The sequence below is a fragment of the Phodopus roborovskii genome, unplaced genomic scaffold (assembly GCF_943737965.1).
Source record: "Phodopus roborovskii unplaced genomic scaffold, PHOROB, whole genome shotgun sequence".
Taxonomy (NCBI): domain Eukaryota; kingdom Metazoa; phylum Chordata; class Mammalia; order Rodentia; family Cricetidae; genus Phodopus; species Phodopus roborovskii.
This window is the reverse complement of record NW_026126563.1, coordinates 22,818,260-22,845,986: the sequence shown is the minus strand read 5'-3', so window position 1 is coordinate 22,845,986 and position 27,727 is coordinate 22,818,260. Positions and strand designations below refer to the sequence as shown.

Genomic DNA, 27,727 nt, shown 5'->3' with positions numbered 1-27,727 from the left:
GCAGCAAACCCAAGCTTGGTTACCAGAATCCACATACCCTGGTTTACCACTGTATGTCACTCTAGCCCTCCCTAGACTCCATGTGCGCTGCACTCAAGTGCATACACCCAAACACAGACACATAAGTACATACAATTAAAAATAAGAAGACAAGGTAACATTGAAGAGAGCAGGACATCACCATCCTCACATTACAGCCTACTTCCACACCAACAGTTCAAGGCACTTTTACAACCTCACCCAATGTATGGAATTTTACTTCTTTTCAGTGAAGAACTAAATGCATGGTACTAAATAAATCTCAAGGCTCTGCCAGTGCTCTGACTACAAATTACTCATCCAGCAGTTGTTCCACAGGAATTATCTACAAAATGCAGCCTTGGCAAGAGTAACCACTCAGCAGGGCACGGGGTGCAGACCTTGCATTTGGTGTGCTGTGGATGGACTTCAAGAGCAACGTGTGCGTCCTGTGGGTTCTGGAAAGAAAAGTGGGGACATAATGTTCTGGCAAAAGCCAATGCTTTTATTTATTTTTGGAATTACCCCTTGGAACTGTGAAGAGGTGAGGATTTTGCTTTTTATTTTCATTCAGAACCAAGGACAGGAAACAAAGAGGTTAAGGAAACACAAACCTTGAAATCTTAAGGTTCCAATAAGTGGGTCTGGTGTGTCCTGGAGTCCTAATCACTAGGTACAGTCAACTCTCAGCAGGTATAAATAACCCAAGGTTGCTTTCAGGTTGTCTGTTGTGGCTGGGGAGCTGCCAGACCTACAAAGACTATTGTTTGTGGTTGCTTTTTATGCCTCTCATACTTTGACCGTCCCATCTTCTATTCTAATCTCCTTTGTGTTGTAACTTAGGCTGTTTCCCTTTATGTTTTTCAGAGAACCTAGTGTGCTCTCCAGAATATTCTTTAAAGTCCAAGCATAGATTGTGTTCAGTCTCTTTAAAAACATTACAATAAAACCAGTGTCAGAGTCGTGATACCCTTCACCCACCTGTGTGTGTGTGTGTGTGTGTGTGTGTGTGTGTGTGTACATACTCATGTGTGTGCATTCATATACTATACATATTAAAGTATACATTGGGTATTGTTTCTCAGTTGCTGCTCACTTTGTTCTTAGAGGTAGGGTTTCTCATAGACCCAAAACTCACCAAATAGGCTAGGCTAGCTGGCCAGGGAGCTCCAGAGATATGCCTTTGCCTACTTTCCCTGTGCTAGGTTACAAACCCCAGCACCACACTCAGATCCCCCCCCCCCGGTGTGTTGTGGGGTAAAACTCAGGTCCTCATGCTTGCCTGGCAATAACTTTACTGAGCTATCCCAGAGCCTTTGATTTTAATGGATGGAAAGCAGTAAATGTTTTACCCAAGGGATATACCTTGACATTTGCTTTGTTAACTGCCCTCAAAGCATTGTTCCCCAGGGACAAAGAAGCAATCTGTCACCCAGGAGTTTAATTTGGAAAGGATTAAAACTAGTGTATACCTTCTTTACATTTCACTCACAAAAGCAGAGAACTGCTCTGTATGGTATTTCCTTTGTTTGAACATATAGTGACCGCAGGAGGTGCACAAAGGCGAACCTCAGAGAGAGTGTTTGGCCAGTGAGTCAGACACACTTGGCTTAAATCCCTCTGTTGTGCACTGCTGTCAGGTTCCTGCAAGCAAGTTGAGTTTTCCTGACTTCTATCACTTATAAACATCCGTAAGGGCCGAGCAAGGTGGCCATGCACCATGTTTGGTGTTGTACATGTTAGTTTTTGTCACTTGACATCTGCCATACTCGCCTTCCAATGTTCCCATGTAGCAGCTGTGCATTGACTTCCTTTCCCTTCAGACAGAAAGGATGACAAATGAGCCAGGCCCCAGGGATAGAATGCCCTGATCGGGCCATGCTAAATGGCCAGGGCAAGGCACATAACCCAAGCCAGGCTTTGCCACCTACCTGCTGGGGTCTTTAAGACAAAGCCCTTACAATGGTATATAGCTGGAAGTATGATGGGGCTGCAATGGCATCACTCGCAGTTAGTTGGAAATCTCCTCTGTGGGAGCTAGAGAAAGATGGGAAATCTGGTTTTGAGTAGTAGTAACTGAGTTAAGGCGGAAATAAGCAGAGTAGGTATGATTTGGGAATGTTCTTGGACCTCTGGATATAAACAAGGCTGAAATCACCTATGTGCAGAACCCTCTTATTTATATAAGCTAATTTCTCCTTTAATATGACTTGGAGAGAGATGTTGATGGCATCACCACTATCTCCACCACCACCACTATCACTATCACAGCCATCACTACCACCACCATCATACCAGAAACCAAACCCAGAGCTCCCCACAAGGTAGACAGGTATACTAAACCCCAGCCCTTAGAGTGCTGTTTCTGGAACCTGCATTAGGAAAAGCATGTTGAATTCTTTCTCTTATCCTTTATTTCTTGTCACAAGTCAAGGCTTTAGTTTTACTTCTTCACAAAGTAACTTGCTTGTGTCACTTTCAAAAAATGAATTTAATTTGTTCTTTGACATATTTTCACATGTAAAATGCAATCTAATAATTCCAACATTCCATCCCTGTCAATCTCCCCTCTTTCCTACAAATTCCTTTCCCACACTCATGCTTTTTCTCTTTGTTTTGAGACTTACTCATGTAAAGACTACAGATTTGGAACTGCCCATTGGAGCTCAGGGGGCACAACTAAAGGCAATGACTCCTCTCCTGTCAGAATTTTCAGTAGCTGATCAGGGAGGGATAGGATCCCAAGAGTACCTATTCCATCTGTAACTGATTGTTGACAATGCCAGTCTTGTGCAGTCCTAGGGAAGGTACCCACAGCTGATGTGAGTTCAGAATTGTGATTGCAATGGCCATGTCATGCTAAGAAGAATTTTTGCTCTGATTCCTTACTATTTAGAGAAGTCTCAAGCCAGGCATGGTGACCCACACCTTTAATCCCAACCCTGAGAGGCAGAGTCAGGCAGACTTGTAAGTGTTCTAGATCAGCCTGGTTTACATAGTGAGTTCCTGGCCAACTAAGGCTACATAGTGGGACCCTGTCTCAAAGAAACAAAGAAGAAAACAAACAACATTCCAAAAACTATTGGAAAGAATATTAAAAACCACACTATTTCTGAAGGCTTCTGGTCTTGTTTGTCCTCATGGATGTGTCGTCACACTAAATGTTCAGTTTCAAATTCTGATTTTCTAACTGAATTCATATCCATAGCATTGCAAATGTACCTACCAGGGTCCATATATGTATAAAACACAGGAAGGAAAACTTTTCGGTGCTATGGATAACTTCCATTGTCAACTCAGCTGGATTCAGAAATGCCTGAGCATTTTAAGGTGGGGTGGTGGCTACAAGTATGGTGATATGCAGTCAGACATGGTGCTAGAGAAGGAGCTGAGAATTCATACATTTTGATGCAAAGGCAACAGGAAGTGAACTGAGACACTGGGTGGTATCTTGAGCATATATGAGACCTCAAAGCCCCGCCCCCCCACAGAGATACTTCCTCCAATAAGGCCATACCTTCTCCAACAAGGAAACACCTCCCATTACTGTCACACCATTTGGGGTCCATTTTCTTTCAAACCACCACACCTGGTTTCTGGACATCTCAAAAAAGGAGAAATCTGGCTGGGTATGTACCTTCTTCATCTTGTGTTTCCTGTCTGAAGATAAAACTTGCCCACTTGTCTCAAGCTCCAGCCAGCATGACCTCCCCATCACGATAGACTGTATCCTGTCAGGCATCTTACCACAGCAACAGGAGACATAGCTGATGCAGCTCTGATCATACCAGAGATTCTGTCACAGCAGGAAAAGCAAGTACCACAACCTACGGTACAGTCATTTCTAGCATCTTGCTCAAAATCCTTCCACATCTTCCTGCCTCTCTTCTCTTGGAACATTGTTGCATGGCACATACTATTTTGTAAAAAGAATATTGTCTTTCAAGGAACTTTTATAAATAAGGTTCTTTGCATAGCTTTTCATCATGTGGATGAAAACAATTTATTTAACCATTTTTCTTTGTTGTGTAGTCAGTTTTTCTTAAAATTTCCGTGTTTAAGTAAAACTGTTGTCAAGATCATTTGGGGTTTATGAATTTGGGGTAAAAATATTTCCTTCTTAGAAATTCCTAGAAGTAGAATTATTGGGTCGGGGATAATAAACATTTTAAACAAATTAAAAATATAAAATTCATCTCCAGGAAATTTGTAGTAAATCTCATTATTGTAAACTAATGCGTAGTAAACTCTCATTTAGTGGCTGCACAGTATTTATTATCCATGGAATGACTTTATTTATGTATTCTCTATTATGAGACATTTCCTTTCACCATCTTTCATCATTGTGTGATGCTACCAAAAGATCGTTTGTGCATCAGTCTTTGTGGCCATTTCAGATTATTTCTTCAGGAGAGTCCAAAACCAATTTTTAATCAAAGAATGTAATTATTTCAAGTCACTGGTACACACAGATAGAACACATTTCCTGGAATCACTGCACTTGTTTCTGTTCTAAGCAGTAAGCTATGAGAGTGGCTTCCAGCCTCACTACTGTGGCAGATTAGTGCCATTAATAGGGATCAAAAACAAGTCAATAGCAATATATCTATTAGGTAGGTGTCAGCTGGGGGCTCATTTTTAATTTCTTTGATTAATGAAGTTAATAGTTTTCTGAAAGTTTTCCTTCCATGTGCTTTTGAAGGAGTCCCATTCCCATTTTGCAAGTTTTAGTATTTTTCCACTTATTTTCCATAGATTCTTTATATAATGTTATTGATGTACCATTTCATGTATGTATATTAGACATATATTTTACAAATTCTTTCTATTGATTTGCACATGTACTTTAGGCCACTGACATCCATGCCTTATGAAAGGATATGGCGATCTTTACACAGTGCATCTCCTCTTCCCATGGAGCCACAGCACAGAACAGTGGTCCAGTACAGAGTCCATGGCACTGGACCAGCTTGAAAAAGGACAATACCATTTGTCTTTTAGGATTCTCCTGGGGTTTAATGGGTACACCAATTTCTGCATGTTTTTCTAAGAAACTACCATTGTTGGCTATGACTTCCACATTTTTGAATGTTCCTAATGCCAGTTCTTTGGCATGGGAATACTTAAACGTTAACGCTATAAACTGAAACCTGAATTTTTATGCTGTAAAACCAAAGATCATTACATTTTTATCTAGGTATTTGCTTAGAAGGAACAAACTATCTGCTTAAAGATATTTATGTGAATTTCCACAGCAGCTTTACTTGCATAGTTACAAACTATAAACAACCTGATGTCAAGTAACAGGTGACTGGGCAAATAAGAATTGATTAAAGTAATAAAGACAATAAAAATGATCATCTTTTGTACCTAGAACAATGTGGATGGATCACAGAATGATTGCACCAAGTGAAAGAAACAGGACAACAGTGCACTCACTGTATAGGTTGGTGGACATAAATTTTAGAAAACAGGAGCAAACAGAGACTCGGAGCAGATCCATGTTTGCCTGGGAGGTGTTTCCAAGGGGCTTGTGGAGGCATTGTTGGGTGATATATTTCCAGTATGTTGATTCTAGAGGTGTCTTGGTCTGATAGCACAATAAAGATGTTTAAAAATTCTCATTTTCCTATTAATTCTTATTCTCGCCTTACTACACTCAATTAACAATGACTTAGTTGTCCTTTATTGTAACCTTCTCAATACTATAACTGCACAATAAATTTCTTCCTTATTGATAAATTCTGTTTTACCCAGCATATATTAGTTTACATGTATTACTCATATTGTCTATTCTATCTCCAGGATTTTGTCTATATTAATGTCCTCTCTAAATCTTTTTCATTATTTTATTTTTTATATGCATTGGTGTTTTGCCTGCATGTATGTCTATGTGAGGGTATCATATCTTCTGGAACTTGAATTAAAGACAGTCGTGAACTGCCATGTAGTTGCTGGGAATTGAACCCGTCCTCTGGAATAGCATCCAGTGCTCTTAACTGTTGAGCCATCTCTCTATCCCCCGTCTCACTTAACTTTAACTATATGAAATACTCAATAGCTGGTAACGTAGGTTTCCCCTTTGGTTTGGTTTTCCTCTCTTACTCAAGCCTGTCCTAATCAAGGGTTATATCAGAAGGCAAGGTTTAAATCCAAAGCATTGCTTTAATAGAATGTTAAATACTCAAGGTGATATGTGTCAAAATTTAAAATTTTATTTGCACTTTAAAGAAAAGCATGAAAAACCAAAAAACCCTGAAGTGCAGCCTCACTGGTTGAAGAACTTCTGAGTTTAGCTGAATTGGAACACCTTGTTACTGACAGTCATGTGCTCTGTTTTCTTTTTCTCCTGCCCAGATTTTAATAACTGGTTCTCATAGAGAGTTTGCAGAGGTAAGAGTATTTCTGAACTCTCTGGGAGTTCAGAGACATCTAAGCTTAAGGGCAACTTTGGGTAAAGGAGGGGTGTAAAGAATTCACATGGTAAATGTGAAGGTAATACGTACATCTAGGAAGAGAATAAGCATTTCACAGGCAAGAAAAAAAATTTCACAGGGTCTGCATATTACATGTATGTGGGCAAAAGTAGTTTGGGGGCATACATGTCTTTTTTTTTATTAATTTAGTGTAAGTTTAACATTTATGCCCTATCTCCCTGTTTTGCCCATTTGAGTTTAAGTTCACCCATCCAGAATTTCCCATTCTTCCATATTACTGTCCCATACCAGCAACTGCAAACTTTCCAGCAAATGCATAAGTATCAGAATGATTACTTGGAAGGTTCCAGAGCACCAATGATCAGGTAGTAGACATTTTAAAAATAACTGTATGTACATAGAGTAGCTTGGAAATATCTTTGAAAAGAAGACTTAACTTGAATAATATTCTGAAAAGATAAAAGAGCTGTTTATTGGTAACTACAGTGTGTGTGTGTGTGTGTGTGTGTGTGTGTGTGTGTGTGTGTGCACACTAGGGAGTGTGAAGTTAGAGGTGCCTTCCAGTTTGGGTTTGAGAGTGTCTCTCACTAGCCTGGAAATTTATGCAGGAAGCCAGCCTACATGGTTAGCAAACTCAAAGTTTTGCCTGTCTCCATCTCCCATCTCACCAGAAATGAATTTCCAAGCATGCCATCATGTTTGGCTTTTAGTAGGCTTTAGTAATTGAATTGAGGTTCTTAAGTTTACCAACAGATAGTCATTGCTGTACCTAGTAATCACAAGTTCTAGAAGTAAGTAGCTAGGTGAGAAGGTATCGAGTGATCACTAAATCAGTAAATTAGAAACAATGCTTTGTTAGCTAAACTGGTGGAATCATGGAGCTTGCTCTCCTTTATCTCTGTTGTTTGTTTTTGAAACAGGGTCTCACTGCATAGCTCTAGCTGGGTTAAAACTCACTATGTAGACCAGGATGGCCTTGAATTCACAAATAATCTGCCTGCCTCTGCCTCCTTAGTGCTGGGATTAAAGGTGTGTGAGGCCCTACCTGGCTGTTTCCTTCGTTTTAAAAAAAGGCAATAACTAAAGGTGACTAGTAAAGGCAGAAAGAGGGAGAATTAGTCTTCCCCAGGGCGAGTCCTCTGATTGGTTATCTAGCACCAAGTGGCCAGCAAGAGAAACATTTACTTGCAGGCAACCCTGAATGGATTCAGGTTGTATTTACGTGTTTATTCAAATTTAAATATATGTAATAAAAATGGTTATAAAAAGGAAGCCATGTTTTGAGGGGGTTGGGTATGGGAACAAGAAGGAGGAAAGAAAGAGTGGAGGGGATGCCATAATTCCATTTTAATTAAATTAAAAAAACAGAAATGAATAAGTAAAGTTTAAACAGGAAGTTGTGGTACCATTTACTTTCCAGGATTGTAGGAGATTCAGCTATAATGTAATGATAATACTCTTTGAACTGTGAATCACCACATAAATGTTAGCTGTTACTATTGCTAAAAGTCTGTAACATATCTAGACTATAAAGTTCATAAAATATTTGTGTAGGGATCTGAGGTGGTGGCTCTGTTGATAAAGTATTGTCTTGCAAGCATGAGGGCTTGGTTCAATACCTGTGTATGGTTGTACCTGCTTTCTATTCAAGATCTAGGAAGGAGAAGGCAGGCTTAGCCAGTTTTCTTATACAGCCCAGGACCATCTGCATAGGAAATAGTACCATCCACACTGGGCTGGGTCCTCCTACATTAATTAATAATTAAGACAATCCCTTAGAGACATGCCCATCGGTCATCCTGATGAAGACAATCATTCAATTGATACTTTTTTTTTAGTTGATGATTCTAGGCTGTGTCAAGTTGACAGCTAATATTAATTAGGTCATAGTACCAGAGGACGAATACCCAAGGCTAACCTCTGGCTTCCATATGCACGTACATGCACATATTCATGTGCACACATACAAACAGATTTGCAGAGATACTTTCAGAAGTCTGTAAAGTACACCTTCCCTAATAACTAAGGCATCCATTGTGATGCTTGACGAGAAGGACAAGTATTTGGAGATGATCTTTCTCTATTCCATAATCTGGGTACATCTAGACACTCCCTTCATCCCCGCTCTCCAAAGCCACAGTGTCCTCAAATTTCCCCTGCCTCCATATGTGGCTTATTTATCACTCACAGCCCACAGCAGCAGCACACTCCCTGGAAACCTAGGACAACAGAGGCGTTGTTCTTGCTTTGCCTCGTGTCTGTATGTTTCCCTATCTTTAATTCTGCATCTGTCAGCATGCCCATTTCAGTTAGATTTCAAGCCAGCTAGCTGTCCATGGAATTTTTCTAGTACAGAGGCTGAAAATCTACCCACACCCAGCAAGCCACAGCACCAGGAGAAATCAGAGTCCAAGTTTGTACTTGGGGCTGATTGAGTTCTGCCTGGAATCACTTAACTTGACCTGATGGCCACTATCTAGCCATTCAGGATTAAACTTTGGCCAGCCTCTGGTCTGATATTCCAACTTCTCAATTGCTCCCTTAGGTTACAAAAATGTCAGAGCATTTAGTTCCTAGCAAGATGACAATGAACAAAGTGATGTATTATTCAAATTCCATGCATGGGAGGGATTGAATTTTCTCTCATTACTCCCATGAGCAACAGCCATTCCCTGTTAGAAGGTCAGAGTCCTGCAGGTGTCTTTTCAGATTATTTCAATGAAGCACATTCTTTGAGGTAGACACTTAACTACATCAATCAAACTGATTGACAGAATTTCAATAGAAAGGAGTTCTTTTAACTTGTAAGGAAATATTCCTATGCAACAAAAAATAACTGCTATTTGTAAAAAATAAAAAAAAAGGTTTTAATGATGGAAAAAATTACATACAGAACTCACTTCATTTATATGACATCCACAGATGTGTGATGTGCCACTCAGTTGAAGGATGTTGATGATGTAGTAGTAATTCCTTCTAATAGGATGACTATGGCTATTCTTGTTAGAGAAGTTTGTATAAAATATGCTTGACTTCCTTGGCCATAATGATCTTACTCAAATGTCATATGCAGTAACTGATGATTTTTAAGGGGCTTAAAAAGCCAAGTCAGATATTTCCTATTCTATTTATTGTAAAGACAGACAACTGATAAAAACCCTTCTCAGATCTGCACTTTACAACGTCTGCTAAACTCCTAACTATTCTTGTCTTTGCTTTGGATGGTGACATTGACTAGGTGATTCATTTTTGCCCCTCCATTATGTCCTCCTTCTGGTCTACTGTCTACCCTGTTGCCATTTGAAACTCATCAAGTGCACCCAGCTCCAGACCATTTGGGGTAAATTAGTTTAAACTTGGTAGAAGAGCAGGTAGGCGGAGACTCAAGCATGATTGACAGAGCCCGCTGTGCTCTGCAATTGCCCACAGTCCCTAGCCTGCAATCACTGGTACTCACCTCACTAACAAACTGACACCATGTTTACTTCCTAGTTGTGGTGAGAATTTAGTGGCACATGATGAATGACTGATGCCAGCCTGTCAGTGTATGGTTACTGTGGTGATGATGGTGATGCTGCTGCTGGTGGTGCTGGTGACAATTTGTTTAAGTTGTAGTTACTTAAAAATAATAATTGACAAGTTTCTTTTATTGACTATTTTTAAGACCTCATGATAAATTTCTCCACCTCCCTTATCCATTCCCCTTTTCTTCCTCCTTCCTCCTTTCTTCGCTCTTCTCTCCCAGTTGCTTTCCTTCTTCACCCACCACTGTCTCCCTTCTTTTTCTCCTCCTCCTCTGCCTGCTTCTGTTGTTTGTTTTGCTTTTGTTTTATTGAGTCAAATCTAGTTAAGTGGTCAAGACTGGGCTAAAGCTTGTGGTCTCTGCTTCGGCTCCCTAAGCACTGGGGTTGCAGTCACTTGTGCAGTACAACGCTTGCATGCCACCCATTCTCTTTCATATATGTTACCAACGCTCTTTCACATGTGCTATGAATGCTATTTCTACATTGTCACTTGTCTTTTTATTTTCCTTAAAACATTTCCCAGAAGTAATACTGTCTCATACCATCATTTTTCCAATGTTTCTGCCTTTGAGGACATGCTCTTCTATTCCAAGTTCTGTATCTTCTCTACTGCTTTCTTGGATCCTCACCAAATACTGGGATGGATAATCCATCTAGCATTGCCTCGCATGTGTGTCATGGGCGGAGAGGTGAGAAACTTTTTTTTTTTTTTTTGAGTATAATCTTTCCTCAAATAATCCAGAACCAAGAGGTTTCAGGCATAAAATACTGCTTAATGCTAAAATTTTAAATGTAAAAATGACTAAAAGGGTACAGATTGTGAATATGTCATAGCACTTATATTAAAGTCAATAATTGTAATGTGACTGAAATTATCATGCAAAAGAAATCAGGTGAATGCTTCTTATACATTTATAACAAGTGATGTTTTCCTAGAAATGAGTTTATTCTTTTCTTATCGGATACTGATTATACAATTCCTGATAAGCTTATTCATTTTTATTAAAGCCTCTAGTATTTATCTAACAAAGCCAGTATCATTTTTTAATGCAGTCTTTTAAGAATATAACAAAGCACACCTATTATTGTTGATTTGTAAATTCTATTACTGGAATTAATTAAATTTAGAAGCACATTTCTGAGAATCACACAATGCATTTGAGATTTCTATTTTCTTAATAGAAAATATTGCCTTTTTGAGATATAGATATATTTTCTAAGTGTATTGTACTCTCTAAATTAGTCACTATATTACCAATGTCATCCCCAATAGCTTTATAATCCTGGCGTCACTAATTTTCTTTTTCATTCAAAATGTTGAAGAACCATTAAAAAAAGTCAAAAGTCCAAATATTTCATATAAAAATTACAGTGGTCAATAATAAAACACATTTTAATAAAATAATGTTAAAAAATAACACTTCACCGGGGTGTAAGAGCTGATATTAACTCTACATTCACTGGCTTAATCTTCAGCTATTTTAAGAAATGCTGTCTTGTGGTTCAGAACATATCTTTATCTCCCCAGAAGGTTCTATGAGTCTCTTTGATTTGTCACCATGGCTCTGCTGAATATATACCCTTCATATATATTCGAAGGTTTCAGATAAGTGCCTATCTGAGCATCTACGAAGCACCAGAAATTAGAGAAAAAATGTTAAAATCACTGTCAATCATACACATGAAGAGGATACCCAAGTTAGATACAGAGTGGTGAAAATATGCACTTAAAAGTTTGACACTATTTCTGGTTGTGGTGAGAGCTCCAAAAAGTGATTTTGAGTCTTATGAATATAGGTGTCAAAGTGGTTCTATAGAGGAAGTTTCCTTTTAAATAAATTTTATTGTGTTGTGTGTGTGTCTGTGTGTATGTGTGTGTGGTATGTGGTGTGTGTATACACAGGTACAGGTGCCAGGACAAGAATGGAAGCTAGAAGACAACTTTGTGGTGTTGATTATTCCCTTCAAACTCAAGTATCCAGACGTATGTGGCAAGTGCCTTTACCCACTCGGCCACCTAAAAGAAGCTTCTGTCTTCTGATGTCTTTGTGGCAATGGCTGCAGAGATGGATACCCACATGTAGTCTAGCGTCAGCCATTGTCACAACAATAGAAATCTCAATGAAGATATATACTGAATATCTTCAGTAGTAATGAGAAATAAGGGTGTAGAGCATTGAAATGTCATCTTCTGTCATCGGAGTCGCACCCTCTCCCTGTGTCTGCCTTCCCTTTCCTTTTTCTGCATCTCTTATTTTTTCTTTCAACAAAATCAGACCATTCTTTATTTTCCCACAGAATTCTATTTTAAACCTAAGACACACCAGCTTTGAAAATTTCCCACTTCAAAATCCTTTATGAGTATGATTTGTCACTGACTTGGGGAAACTTCTCATTGTCTAGTGGTAACAACCTATGGCTGTGAAAATATTTCATGTCTTGTAGGACATGAGAAAGATTCTTCAGTATTAAAAACAACAAAGGCAAAAAAAAAAAAAAAAAAAAAAAGAGCAGGAATTGAGAGAAACACTAATCTTTTGCAAATTTGACTTGTGATTAGAGTGCTTTTGATATTTGTTATCGTGGGGAACAGCCCTCTTTTTTAAAAAGCATAGCCAAGTGTGTTCAGAATAGTGATTATAACTCCAGGTGAAGTTGGGAGTTAGTTTAGAGACATTAAATTGTAAACCAAGGAAACAACAATAAAAGTGGAGCGTAAATGACTCTAACAACATCCAAGTTGCTCTTTTTTGAAAAAAGAACCATGTATAGCTTAATAATATATTGAAATAATGCATTGGTTTTTTTTGTCTTAAATGGCAACTAGTGGCAAACAATTAATTTTATCTTACCGAGAAAACAGTTTTCGAAGATTGCCCTTAGTCGATGGTGAATGGCCTATAGTAACAGTAGACTTTGAAATTATTTAGTTGGATCTTGTCTTTGCAGGCTTCCAAGACAACTTTGAACAAATGAGAGAAGTTGCATGGTTCGCCCTTGGCTAAAAGTTAAAAGAAATCCTACTCTTTTGAAGAAATGAAACATAAAATGACGGTAAAATCTGTGAGCAAGGAAGTAGAATAAGTTGTCAATAAAGACATTTTCTCTTGTTCATAGGCTTTCTTTGAGCATGTCAAAGCACTCCCCAGGCCCCTGCACACTGCCAGGGTGACATGTGAGCAAATCAGTAGGAGGCTTCTGGGTGCAGGGAACCACACTGCATTGTTTACATTCAGTCCTTGCAATTCCTCTCTAAGCAAGAGTTCATTTCGCACTCACCCGTATCATATTTACTTCTGTTTTTAATTCCTCTAGTACACACACAGTTGTGATACACGAATGAAAGGAATGCCTGTAAATTGACACACATGGTAAAACTGCACATAAAATGGAACTCTGATACTGGATGGGGCTGGAGGTCAGCATGACACAAAAGGGAAGGAAAGCCTGTACACAGTGAATTCGCTGAGCAACCTGCTGGAGAATTGGCCCTCCTGCTTCATTTAGCAGGAGACATGTAGCCCTGGACCAGAGCCTTTGAGGAAAAGCAGAGCTCTAGCAAAGGACAAAACAAGAAAACACTTCACTCAGTTGCACACTGATCCGAAGGCTCTAATGATTGCTCTTTCTGCTTCCTTTCTACATTTCTTACACACACACAGACAGATCTACAGAACTTCACAAGTTCCCAAAGCACCAGAACATGAGACTTTCCACGTAAAAAACCGATCAGAGGTGGAGAACTTGGGGAAGGGACAGCAGAATTTCTTCTGTGCCTATGTGGGGATGGGGGTGGGGTGGGAGTGAGGCCAACAATGAAATTCCAACCAGCAAGTTTTGCTGCTGCCTCAGAGGTGAGAGAGCTCAGACCCACAGCTCCAATCAGCCCGTACCTGGTTTTTGTAGTTTAATGCACCAACATGCCCCTAATTCTTCTGAGAAAGTGCTCCATCTGCCGAACGCCACGATGCCAGACCTTACACACTTCCACAGAAGAAACTCCAAAGTAACCTTTAACTTCAATAAAAAGCTGTGTTCATTCTTCCCCTTGTGCTCAACACAGCAATCTAATACACCTCATCATGTGGTCTGTTGCCATGGCAGCAATGAATCCAGCTGCTGAGATACAAAAGACTGACAAAAAAGTTGCTTTTTCCCTCCACCCACCCCGACAGAGTCAGATTCTTTTCCCCCTGTATGACAAGTCTAATTTGAATATTTTTCTCTTGCTGACTCAACTCCACGGACAAGGAAAAAGAGAGCTGGAAACGAATAACAGGTATAAAAATACAAGGTTTCCCAAAGCATTTAAGTGAATGAAATAACTATATTCATTTTGAAAATTGCAACTGAAGTCTCCAAACCCTTAACCCTTACCCCTTACTTCAACCTAGTAGATATTTTTAAACACCAGTTAGTGTTGCAGTAGGGAACCTTCCCAAAGCCTCTTTCAAATCATTAAAAATAATTTTATTCAGTAAACAGGCTGATAATATACATTAGTACCCTGAAGACTAGTTTCAAAGCATATTTTTCATAATGCAAAGTTTGACGCCAGCTAAATGTCCGAGGAAAATCCTTTGTTTCCTTCCTATCAGTTTCTACTTCAATCGTGACATAGTTTGTGGGACAGAAGAACCAAAAGGAGCCTGGGTGCTCTAGGTGACTAGTGACACCTTTGAATTGGGACAACAGCAATTCTAAGCTCTCCTGCTGATGCCAAACCACTGTCTATTAGGGCACAGTGAAGGGGTTACCTTCAGTGGACACCTTTTCCTTTCAGGGAAGCTGATGGAGTGCCCCCAAGCCAGAGTTAATGCTGCCCCACCCCGCCCCTGCCATCCCCAATGGTAGCTCTGTCCTCTGGGGCTGTGACTTTGTTCCTTTGGCTTTTTCTTGATGTTTTATACCCTTATTTAATCTCTCAGTGTTAGTTATATTTGTTTATATTTGCTCAATATATTATCTGTCTCTCCTCATTGGATGTGGGCTGTCTGAAGATGAGGAACCTTGACTTGCTCATCTTTCTCCATGGCTACCAGCCATCAAAATACATGGCGCAAGGCAGGATGGGTGGCAAGTGTGTTTTACTTGTCAATGCCTTGGAGGAAATAGCTCTCCAGGACTATGTGCCCAGCACTTCTGCTGTAAGTCAACAAGGGCTTTGCAGGCTTGTCCTTAACAGTTCCCCTTAGAAGCTAGGGGATGGTGCTAAGGGCAGCTATTGGGTCCAGCAGATGTGGTGTAGAAATCTGATACATCACACACATATACACAGATAGAGACAGTCAGAGACAGACAGATAGGCAGGCATGCATGTTCACTCACTCTCTCTCTCTCATACACACACACACACACACACACACACGCAGAGAGAGAAAGAGAGAGAGATAGAGAGAGAGAGAGAGAACATGAAGTTGGGTGGGGATGAGATGAGAGGTCTGGAAGGACCTGGGGAGGGCAAAGAATATGACAAAATATATTATGAAAATTTCTTAAGAAGCCAATAAAAAATCTGTCTCTTGCATACTCCATGTTTGTGGATCATGGATACTTCATGTAATCTCTTCAAACCTCATTTTACTCCTCTGTAAAATTCTATAGTTTTTAAAGGGAAGTACTGAGCACAAAGCTGAAAAACACACGAAGAGCTCAATGGACTCTGACTAGTACTATTTAGGATGTTTATGAATTTATGAGTTTATGCTCTTGAACAAGACGAATATTGAGAGAGTTGACCAGGCACTGCTTGCCCTTGCTGATATAACAGCCATTTTCAACCCAATACATATGATTACTCACACCTTTATAATATGGGTCTGGGATATGACACTGTGAATACATTGAATGATTTTGGGGAAATAGTGAGGGCAGCTTGTTCCTACCCTCTGCCTGTCAAATAGAAGCAACTGAGCACTGGAAGGCAGGGAATGGACTGGATAAAAAGGGTTCAATTGGGAATGAATATTTTACAAACTGTAATTATGAAAGTTACTGCAGTCTTTACATTGAATTCTTTAAAAATGGCCATTTGAGGCTGGAAATATGGCTTAGTGGGTGGAGGAGCTTGCCACTAAGTTTAGCATCCTTAGTTCAACCCCTTGGAAGTTACATGATGCAGGGAGAAAACAGACTCTTGCAAGTTGTTCTCTGATCTGCACACATCACTTTGGTCCATGTGTCTCCCACCCCAAACAGTAAACAAATAAATGCTAAAAGTAATTGTTGTGGCTATGCCATTTCTTGGTGCCAGGTTACAAATTAAGTGGAACATGAGGGCTATTCACGCTAAAAGATTTCAGAACAGAAACTACACATGTTGTCTGCATTTTAAACAAGTTAGATTAGTGGTAGTCCTTACAGGTTCATACTCATCTGTAACAAGTGCTGTGAGATGCTCACCAACAAGACTCTTAGCTATATTTCTTTATCATCATCAAACTCAGGAAATTACTGGGTGACAAACACGAGGTAAAAAAAGCCAGAGGGCAAATAATAACAACAACAAACGCATAACTTCTCATAGGAGGGAAGTGAATAGAAAGAATAAAGTGTTATGCCTGCTAAGATTCCTCTATCATCAAAAACAGAACGAAGAGAAGCCCCACAACATGTCATTTGAGATTATCAAAATAAAATTGGCTCTGCTACAACCATGAACAATCTACTAGTGTGCTGACTCATGAAGATACAATGGTATGAAATGTGTGTGACAGAACATGCAAGGAGGTAAGGGCAGCCACACTGGAAACCACCACCGGCTAATCCTCTTCAGAGTCATGGCTGGAGGAGAGGCGGATAGAAATACATTCTGAATAATTCATAACTTTCCCCATGTGTTATGGCTGAAAAGAGGCCCTTTCAGTGCCTGTGCCCATTTCTTCAGGAGTCTTTATCTGGTGTTTTCTTCTACAGATGGCTCATGGGTGTCTCTTTGTTCTTCATTTTGCAAAGCTAAAAGTTTATCATTTACCTAGTCTGTGAGCACCGCACCCAGAACATTCTTCACCAAATGTGAAAGCATCTTTCTTGGTTCTCCTTCTTTAAACATTAGGAAACACGATGTCATCAGTGAATCTGGCCTACAAGCCTTTTTAAAAAAATCTCTTCTCATGCATGTTAAAGTTAATTTACTTCCTGTGTACAGAACTTGTGCGATAACCTATCTATGCTGGTGTGCCTTGATTGATTGTTCATGAAGAACCCAATCACTTGGGCAGAAACCATGTTTGGTGACATGGGTGGTGATTAGGAAAGAACCCCCTTGAAGTCTTCTTGTCAAGCTCCAGTTCCACAGAGGTAGGAGGAAGCCTAGGAGGTCCCATGCTTCACTGCTCCTCTGTGGAGGGGAGGGTTTCAATTTCTCATGCACCCAAGGTAAAAACCCTGCCTCTGGAGATCATATGTTCGAACTGAGCTGTGCAGCCACAAAATCACTGGCTGTCAGAGCTACTAAAACTAAAGCAAGATGAAGCAGTTTGATTTCCTGAAAATGCCGCATTTTTTTTCAGGTCACATTCTAAAACTGCCCTTTCCTTTTGAATGTCACAAAGTCCTTTATTGTTAGGGTACAGGTTTATATTAAGTGAGAAAACTTGTTAACTATAATGCAAGAAGATTATGATCTACTGAACAGTTTTTGCAAGCACATACTTTCTTGGGCCACAGTGAGCAGCTGACATAAAGTATTCTTTGGCTATTAAGATCTATTATTCATGACATCTTTGAATGAAAGACTGGGGTTGTTACTGGCTGTCTCAATTTATATGAATAGTACTTCATGTGTTTTAAAATATACTATTCTATTTGAGTTGTATTAATAAGTTTATAAGAAAATTTTTTTCTGCTTATGGATACATCATAGGAATATTTATTCTTAAGTAAGATCGTGAACTTGATGGCTTTGAATCCTATTGAAAACCCTGTGTGAACTCTGAGCCAATTTATTGTAGTTATTTATGGGAACTGACCACCAAAATTCTGGTTCTATAGTTATTTCTGGGTTCATCCAGAAGTGGAAACAACACACTCAGCCTTTAAACTTAATCAAGAAAAGTTGTACTTTTTATCCATTTTTTCACTGAGGATAGCAGGATATGTTTACAGCCCACTAGTCGAAAAAAAAAAACAAAACAAAACAAAACAAGAACAACTGTGAAATAACATTAAGAACACTCATAATTCAGTTGTCAGGTATAACCAACATTTTCACTATCTGTTTTTCATGAGCGTATGGGTGGTTCTTAAGTGTTACCTGGGATAGTCTATTCTGGATCAGAAATAAGGAATTAATTGAAAGAGACTGCATTTTGTTGTTTGTTTTCAACCAGGGCCAATCCACATCAATACCCCAAGAACCATTGCATAAGTTACTTTTCTTATTGTTCTAACCATATACCTGACAAGAAACAGCTTAAGGGAACAAAGGCTGATTCAGCCTCCTGAATCCATCACTATCCGTCATGGGTCCTCAGGAATCTGGCTGTCTGATTCTCTCCAGCACTGGGATTGCAAACATGGGCCACCATAAATTCACCTTTTTGTTGCTGTTTTGTTTTCCTCAGTGTGGTTTTGGGATCAAACTCAAATCTTCATGCCTCACAGAGGGTACTTTGCTGACTGAACTATTTGAAGCCTCATTCTTAGGAGAATTTCTTTTGTTATTCTGAATGCACAGTACTGCAGATCATTGCCTCATGGTTGCTTCTGTGTGGCTTATGCTGAATGAGAGGCTCTCCTCTAATTCAATGAATACTAATTAAATGCATCCTGAAAGTACTTTCTGTACTAGATGCAAAGAAATACGAATGGTGCTAAGATCTAGATGTAGAAGTATGAATACAGATAGGGAAAACACAGCTTTTGTATTGTGGTAGTTGGAATGTAACTGGCCCCCATAATCTCATAGGGAGAGGCACTATTAGGAGGTGTGGCTTTGTTGGAGAGTATGATCTTGTTGGAGGAAGTGTGTCACTGTGGGGGCAGGCTTTGAGGTTTCCTATGCTCAGGATACTGCCCCGAGTCTCTAAGCCAAGAAATAGCCAGCATCATGTCTGCCTGCATGCTGCCATGCATGTCATGCCTGCATGATAATAATGGACGGAACCTCTGAAACTGTAAGGAAGCCACTCCTTTTAAGAGTTGCCATAGTCATGGTGTCTTTTCATGGCAAAAGAAACCCCAACTAAGACAGATATCAACACACAAGATATAGTCAATAGAGAAGAGAATGGGTACATAATTAAATTACGTCAAAGTTGGCAGCTTGTTTAGACAGGAAACTACCCTCATAATGCCCCACCAGGCTTGGAAAACATTTGTTATTGTGGTCTTGGGTGTGTTCCCCCATATTATTTTACTTGGGTCTGCTGACTTGGCATGCTGCAGCACAGAGCCCGCTGTGCTCCCTAGGAGGGAGGGAGCTGTTGATCCCTCACAGCATCACTGGTCACCAAGAGTCTGTGGAGGGATGACAGAAGACACAAAGCTTCTTCTTAAATGCAAGTCACTTATTGGCCAGGAGGCAGGGGAGTGGACTCTGTCTGTCTGTTAAGAACTCCATGTGTCTGTACCTGACATGGGACTGGAGGAGACTGCGAAGTTAATGCAAGGTTGTGAGCTCAGCAAAAATTAATAGTTGATGACAACTATGATTAAAATAAGATTTCAGAAAATGAGGCAAGTTAGAAAAAAAGGGAGGCCAATATTATAGGATCATAAATCATTACCAAAAACCAGAGATTAACCAAAAGAGTGGATTAACCAAATCAATATGGTGGTTTATAGGAAAGTGGGGAAGAAAAAAAAAAACCTAAACCAAGCATCTATGCTTAAGAGTAAACATAGAAAAATTACTCAAGGAGACTAGAAAAGAGCTTTGAAAGAAATGACCACTAAGGAGGAAATTGTGTAAACTGAACCTACTGACAAACTATGTGAAAATTTGCTTAATACGCTTACATGAGTTCTATCATTAGAATGCATGTAAAGGCCCCTTTCCTCTGAGTTAAACTCTTCATATAATTTGACCCACACTATGGATATGGGCCGCTTTAAACCCTTCTGAGTATCCATGACAACCATCATAAGCCAGGGTCATCTGATAGTGCAGAGGCGGGGGGAGGGGTCACTATGCTGAAGGGCTCACGGGGGGTGGGGTGGGGTCAACTGGGAGACACGAGGCTTGCTCCACATGTTACTCTGGCCAACTCCTCACAAAACCAATGCATTCTTTTTAGAACCTCACAGTGACATGTACATTGGGGAAACTGGAGAAGACAGGGTGGTGAATGAACAATAAACAGGAAGGGAACTGAAGTAGGAGCCATGGGGGAGGGCACTTCAGCGTTTGAAAGGATACAATGGTGAACAGGTGTTCGTTATTTGTTATTGAAGCCAACACAATCTATTTTGGCCAGGTTGGATACTCAAAAGGACATCCAGGTGTAACATTAGAATCCTGGCTTATAAACACACAGGTATACTTTGACGTGAAAAAGTTTTCAGAGGATGCTGGTCAGTTTTTTCTGCCATACACATCACAGAATTCTACATCTTAACGTAGGCAGAAAGAGACATCCTCTGTATTACATGCTGTGTTCGGCGTGCCCACCTGTAGTGTTGTGCTCACAATGATAATATCCAAAAGCTTGAACTCAACTATTGTTTGCTTTGTTGGCTTCAAACTTTATGATATCCCCTTTGTGTGTGTGTGTGTGGTATGTGTATATGTGTGTGTGTAAGTGCACATGTTTGGAGGTACACCTGTGTATACTGGGGTGAGTATGTGTATGCGTATGAATCCAGAGGCCAGAGGACAACTTCAGATGTTCCTCAGGTGCTGTCCATTGTTGATTTTTGAGGCCAGGTCTCTTACCAGCGCAGAATTCACCAAGTGAGGTAAAAATGTCCAGTCAGTGAGTGCCAGGATGTTTGTCTCCATCTTCCCAGTATTAGGATCCCAAAGTTATACCACCATACCCTGCTTTAATTACAAATGTGAAATCTAGGGATTGTGCTCAGGTCTTTGTGTCTTTGATGCCAGCACTTTACTGACTGAGCTTTTTCTCAACCTGGCAGTAGCTTAGATTGTAAAAAAAAAAAAAAGATGGTTAATTTTGAACTCAAATAATAATTTCTCACAGTCGGAGGTACAACTTGTTACTTTTAAGTAAATGTTCCTCTCTCTTCTTCCTTCCCTCCCTCCCTCTCTGCCTTCCTCCCTCTCTGCTTCCCTCCCTTCCTCCCTCCCTCCCTCTTTCCTCCCTCTCTCTCTCTCCCTTTTCTTCCTCCTTCTCTCTCCTCTCTCCATAATAAATGGGTTGTTGGTTGGAAGAGAATGTTGGTTCTTTCCCTGTGGGAAGAGAATGAAACCCTTCTCTGCAAAAGAGTGTAAAGATGTACTTATTGTGGTTGGCACATTATCAGCTGAAAGGAAGAGAGGATTAATGAGTAGGTCTGGGAGAGTATGTGTTGATGTTCTGGGAATAAGACACAGAACAAGGAAAGCTCCCTTTGACCAGAGAATAGGCTTTAAAACACAATGCCCTGCAGGGCCAGGCCAGGGTGTGTGTGTGGAGAAACCAGGATCCCTTCTTGAAGGCATGGTTTATATTTTAAAGGACAATCATGCAGATGGCTGATGTCAAACATTTGTCAATATTTGAGGAAGGCTTTGAAAGCTGTCTGCTTATTCCTGGTTGATACTGAAGCCACTGTTCTGCTTAGAGTGGCATAGCACCTATAAAGGTCAGCTAGTGGTCACTTCTGGGAAATAAAAGAGCACATGAAAGATCCAAGGGGAAGAGAGATTACAATGGCATCCCAGTGTGGATGGATCACCAACAGAGGCAGTGGGGTCAGGTTTGAATCTCAAAGAGTCAACAGGAACAAGCATTTTGTGGGCCATGCAAAGGATTCTAAAACACTTTCCAAGAGCAGCAAGAAGCTTTTGATGGATTTAAAATAAAAGGATGATAGAATCCAATTTTCATTTTTTAAAAAACACCTTGACTATGGTGGGGAGAACAGATAGGAGTTTAGCAAGAGTGGAAAATATCAAGTCAGTTTGGAGGGAAGGGGGCACCTTGGAATAAGTGGTGATGGGTGATGATGGACTTTAGACAATGGACATGGTAGGAAGTAGACACACTGGAATGGAGATTGATGATGGTAGACGATAGGCTGTGGTCACAGTGGGATGTGAGCACATTTAAATGAAGACGAGGAAGATATGGTTTGACATAAGTGGGAAAATAATGACTAGTTACTGTGAACAGAAGAGGAGGCAATGATAGGAAAGGGAGGAGCCATGCAGAACTATAGACTCCTTTCAGTAGAAATCCAAAACCAGCAGGAAATATGGAGAGGAGGATGGTACTACTGAGCACAACCTTAAAAAAAAATGACTCGTTTAAAAAACTAACTTGACATTTTTCTATTTTGTGTTGATATGTTTTGTCACTTGCAAACATAAACTATATACTAAGATAGATGTGCTATAAATTATCAACAATACATCCAGGTGAGACAATAGATAAGAGGCTGCATCTGTGTGGTCACACAAAAGAATGTTAAGACAAAAATATAACAAATCCTAGTGTTATCAGATAAAGAACAAAAGCAAGCAGAGACAAAATTGGGATGAGAATTCTCTACAATGAGGCAGCTAAATTGTTGGGGTTCAGCAGCAATAAGCTGCTCTTAGTGACTGATGTGAGTGGTAGCTGCTATCGTAGGCAAGGGGCCTTGAGAACCAGAGAGAGAAGGACCTGGGAGGGAACCACACAAAAGCTAGAGAAGGTATGTACAGAGAATGTGCCCGAGTAGATCAGGCACTGAAAAAAGAAAGGGTAAGTGTGGTATGAGAAATGAAACAGAAACAGATGCTGACCCCTTAGCTGGACATTGCCTGGCTTGACATACAGGATGAAGAGAAATGTGCTGTAGAACCAGAAATGTATTATTAGTGACGTCACAGAGAAACACGGAAGCAGACTTTCACACTTCCTCACTTCCGCACCAAACACTAGCTACAGGAAGTGCAAGGAGAATCCTCAACCTGTAGAAAAGTTTGGAACTTACAGCTGGAAAGTGATGGGGGATGTCCTCGTCCTGTATGCTGTGAATATATGTTCCTCTTATTTGCGGATGAATAAAACTGTTTCAGCCAATGGGCAGGCTGGGTTTAGCCAGGCAGGAAATTCAAACAGGGATAGAGAAAGGTAATAGGCAGAGTCAGGTTGATGTCATGTAGCTGCCAAGGAGGCAAGAGACCTGAGCATCACTGGTAGGCCAAAACCAGAAGGAGATAAACAGATTAATAGAAATGGGTCAATAATTAAAAGAAAGCTAGCCTCAGCCATTGACCAAATAGTTCATAATTAATATAAGCCTCTATGTATTTATTTGGGACTAAACAGCTGTGGGACCAGGCAGGACAGAAACTTGAAGTCTCAGACTGGTCAAATGTGGCAGAGAGAGGGCTTGGGCACAGCATTCAGAGCTGTCTGCAAGGGCAGGGACTTACTTATTTGAATTACTAAGACTAGGAGCCATTCTCTCTACCTGTGGAAATGAACAGGAAAGGCAAACCAAGGGGAAAAGAGAAACCACATCATGTTAGTGAGGAAGGAATTTTGACAGAGGGGATATTACCTTATATTTCATGAAATTGCTTTTTAAAAATGAATCTTGTACTGTAACTTAGAAATGTATCCTTTGTTAAGCTGTAGTGTTTCAAACTGTATCTCACTAGAAAAGGCTTTTCTGATTGTTCTTTTTCTTTCTAAAACTGTAATATTCTATCTATACCGGCAATAGTTCTGTACCGTATCTAATGCCTGTAGCCCATATATGTTCCTTCATTCTACAAACCTCCTAATATGAGAAAGAGATGCAACCCAAGAGACTGCCAGCCCACAGCTTCTCTACCTTAAAAGGGTCAAGTCTACACCTAAAACCACGCTCAAAGTATGTGGCCACTACTACAAGTTCACTGGCAAGGCAAATTGCCACTACATCACCCCCAACTTTCTTAGTTAAACAAACAAACAAACTATAAACTGTAGTTTCCAACCAGAACTCTAGAGCTTCTGCGTCTTAACCATACAGAAGACACAAATGCAGGACACAATGTCCTCTGTTGAAGTTTAACACTAGGGTTCTAGTCTGATCATTATATCGGTTACTGCCATTGACTTACCTATAATTAGCAAAGGGGACATAAATCAAAGTAAAGACAACTTGTCAGGAGGATGCATATAAAATAAAACACACAAACAAAAGGGAAAGGAAAATAAAAGCTGGAAGACACAAACATGTAAGGGGTAATGTGCAGATGGAAGTTGCTGTTTAGGCTGGTCCTGCCATCTGTCCTTCAGTCCAAATAAGCACATAGAGGCTTATCTTAATTATAAACTGTTTGGCCTACTGTCAGGCTACTTATTGGCTTTTCTCTCTTAACTATTATTAACCCATTTCTTTGCTTACCTGTGATGCCTGCACCTCTTGCTCTCTTGGCAGGTGCATGGCGTCTCCCTGGTGACTCACTCTCTGCATCCTTCTTCCCCAAATTCTCCCACTCTGGAGGCCCTGCCTATACATTCTGCCTGTCCATTGGCTGGAATGGCTTTATTCATAAACCAATAAGAGAAATATATATTCACAGCCTACAGAAGGGCGGCTCCCATCATCAGTGGAAGGGAGTTAGAGGAGCTCCACAAGAAATATGTACACAACAAAACAAAAACAGGGAAATGCAAGATTACAATCCACTACGACACCTCCGCGGGCTCAGTTTTCAGCAAGAGAAACCAAAGCTTATGAGATAGATGGAATGCATAAAATGCATCTCAGAGACCCACTTCTCCAAAGGACCTGCCACCACAGAAAAGACTCAAATGAAGCAAGGAAGTTAATTCAGTGACCTGACAAGAAGGCAACTAAGCTGGATGAAACAGCCTCTGCCTTGGAGGAGAAAATAAAATACATGCAAGGAAGAAAGAATAAGCAAGAATGCTGAGGTCAAAAAATGAAGAAACAAAAACTAAAAAGAAGAACCAAGTATGAATTCTAGCAATGGAAGAATCAGACATTAAATCACTGTGGAAGAATCCATAGATGACACCAAGCAGAAGAATGAATTTTAGAATACATGAGACATGAATGCAGAATGGGAGGAGTGCTGGGGGGGGGAGGGGAAGGAGGGGGCAATGGGCAGTGGAAGGGAATAGGTCAGGGAGAGCCATAAGTAATGGTATAAAAGTTTCACAATAAAACTAATTACCTTGCAGACTATGCTAAAATAAAAAAGAAAAGAGAAAAGAAAAAAATACAAACACATATTGTTATAATGAGAAAGAAACATATCAGCCAGCCATGGCACACATGTCTGTAATCCTGGCATTTGATTATGAGGCGGATGAAAAATGAATTCTATAAGGTTGAGGTGAACTGGGACTATAGACTATAGAATCAGACTCTTTCACAAGAAAAGTGTATAAATAAATACATGGATCCGCATTGTGCATGTTATGTACCCAATATGCATTATCCTTTTTTTCTTTGCTGGTAGAACAGTGAAATTTTTCTTTACTGCCTTCCAGTATAAATCTCAGGGAAACATCGATGTCAATCACTGGTATCCCCTTGCCAGCGTCATGTCAATGGGATGTGAAGAAAAACTACTTGGGGGAGGTATAAGTGAGATGAATGTGTGATGTGATGATCCACCTGTGTGTCTACTTGACTGGGATGCTCGCAACACAGATATTTGAGTAAATATTATCCTGAGTACATGTTGAGGATATTTATGAATGAGATAAACACTTGAATTAAGTCAAAATGATTTTTTTTTGCCATTGTTGACTTTTCTCATCTATTCCCTTGAGAACCTGAGCAGAATAAAAGGCTGAGCAAGAGCAAATAGACTTCTCTGCCGAATTGCTTGCGTGTAAGTGGGGACATCCATCTGTACCTCCTTTGAACATAGATAGAACCACATAGTGTTCCTGATTTCTCAGACTCCCAGGTTACAAATCCAGAGATATCTTTGTTTCCATAATTGAGTGAATCATCCTTATTAACACATCTTTATTTATGTGTGTGTGTTTGTACGACTGTACACATGTGTATATTAGTTCTGTTTCTTGGAGAATGTTGGATAACATATAAGCAATGTCCTGGAAAAGTCATGCACAGGACTAGAGAGACAGTTCCTAGTACTCATATCACATGACTCACAACTGCTTGTAATTCCAGTTCAAGGGATCTGACATCATCTTCTGGTTCATGGACACACACTTGTGCCCATGTGTGTGTACACAAGTGAGCACACACACACACACACACACAAAATAAAATAATCTTTAAAATAATTATTATCTATGAGAAAACTCAGAACTCAATAATAATAGTCCTTAATGACAAGGAAGGATCATAGCAAGGGTGTAAAGATGACAGAGACATGCAGAGGTCAGAAAGCCATGTGAATATGTAGGCATCAACTTGAATGATGTAGGTCTAGAGAAGACCCAGGAGTGTCAGAACCCTGGAAGAACCAGAACGAATCTTGCCTGAAGCTTTCAGAGGGGGGAAATCACCCAGCTAGCACACCTTGATTTCAGACTCCTGACCCTGGTGAAATGAATTTCTGTTGATCAAACTCACCAAATGTGCAGCAATTTGCTTCAGGAAACTCAAAGGGGGCTTATGGGAAACAATTCTTCACTCAAAAGTCTCACAAGAAGAAATAAAAATGTTGACACATTGGGCAAATGGTGAATAACTATGTACCACTGGGGTGCAGGCTGAGCCCAATAGAAACCTGTAAGGAGACAGAGCCAGCTAGTCACTCTGTATGTACTGAAAGGTGGATGCTAGACAAGTGAATCAGGTCAAGGGCACTATGACTCAACAAGCAAAGTCATTCTCTGAAAATACTGCTTTTGCCCTCTCTTCACCTGCTGTCAATGTGGCTGGGGCGGCCATTTATTATGTTATGTTTCAGCAAGTGCTGTCTAAAGTGAGTTTGCTGCCTTCTTGATTTGTGGTAGCAAACACTTCCTGGGTTCTCTGCTTGTCTGGCAGGTAATACGCAGTGGAGTAAACACTGGTGACAGAAAGAAATAACTTGTCACCCTTTGAGTACTTGGATGGTGCTGCATTCCATCCATGCCCTGCAGTTCCTACTGCCTGTTACCACAGGGTCTCCACATACATGCATCAAACCTCTCGTGCAAGATTTGGCCTTTTGTTTTGTCTTATATGTTAGAGATAGGATCTCATGAAGACTAGGCTGCTGGTTCTCCTGCCTGTAGTTCTCATGGCTGAGTTGTCATTGTTTAGATTCTTATTGTTGTTCTGAAACCTGTCATCTCCATGTACTAAAAATCACAGACTGAAAATAATGGCCATGACTTCCTCATGTCCACAATCACTCTTATGTGTGTGTGGCTGCTTCCAGGCTGTCACCTTTCTCTACTTACATTTTCCTTGTTTCCACATTGCTTTTTAATACAAGGCATTGAGACAGGGTAGAATAGTGTCACTTTGCTACTGTGGCTATTCTTAAAATAATCTTCCAGATCAGAGAAGGACTTTATTAATGTAAGTATTCTCATTTTAATGATTTGATGAGCTACTTCTGAGGAAGCCACTGTTTCACCTGCTGTTACAAACACCTGGCAGGCTGAGTATAGACATAAGGCTGAGGTCACCTAGCTGAAAAGAAACTCAGTAGACTGATAC

At 40.1% G+C, this 27,727-nt stretch overlaps 1 protein-coding gene across 14 annotated transcripts in view; it reads right to left on the bottom strand.

Annotated features, from left to right (window-relative positions):
* The window catches only part of Dtna (dystrobrevin alpha), a 341,323-nt gene that overhangs the window by 144,883 nt on the left and 168,713 nt on the right, over window positions 1–27,727 (bottom strand). The window contains exon 1 of one of the 14 annotated variants that reach the window (XM_051202201.1): window positions 13,873–14,041. The exons of the other annotated variants lie outside the window; for them this stretch is intronic. The gene's annotated coding sequence lies outside the window, so the exon portion shown is untranslated. Of the gene's footprint in view, window positions 1–13,872; window positions 14,042–27,727 lie in introns of those variants that run through there. 14 annotated transcript variants of the gene reach the window in all.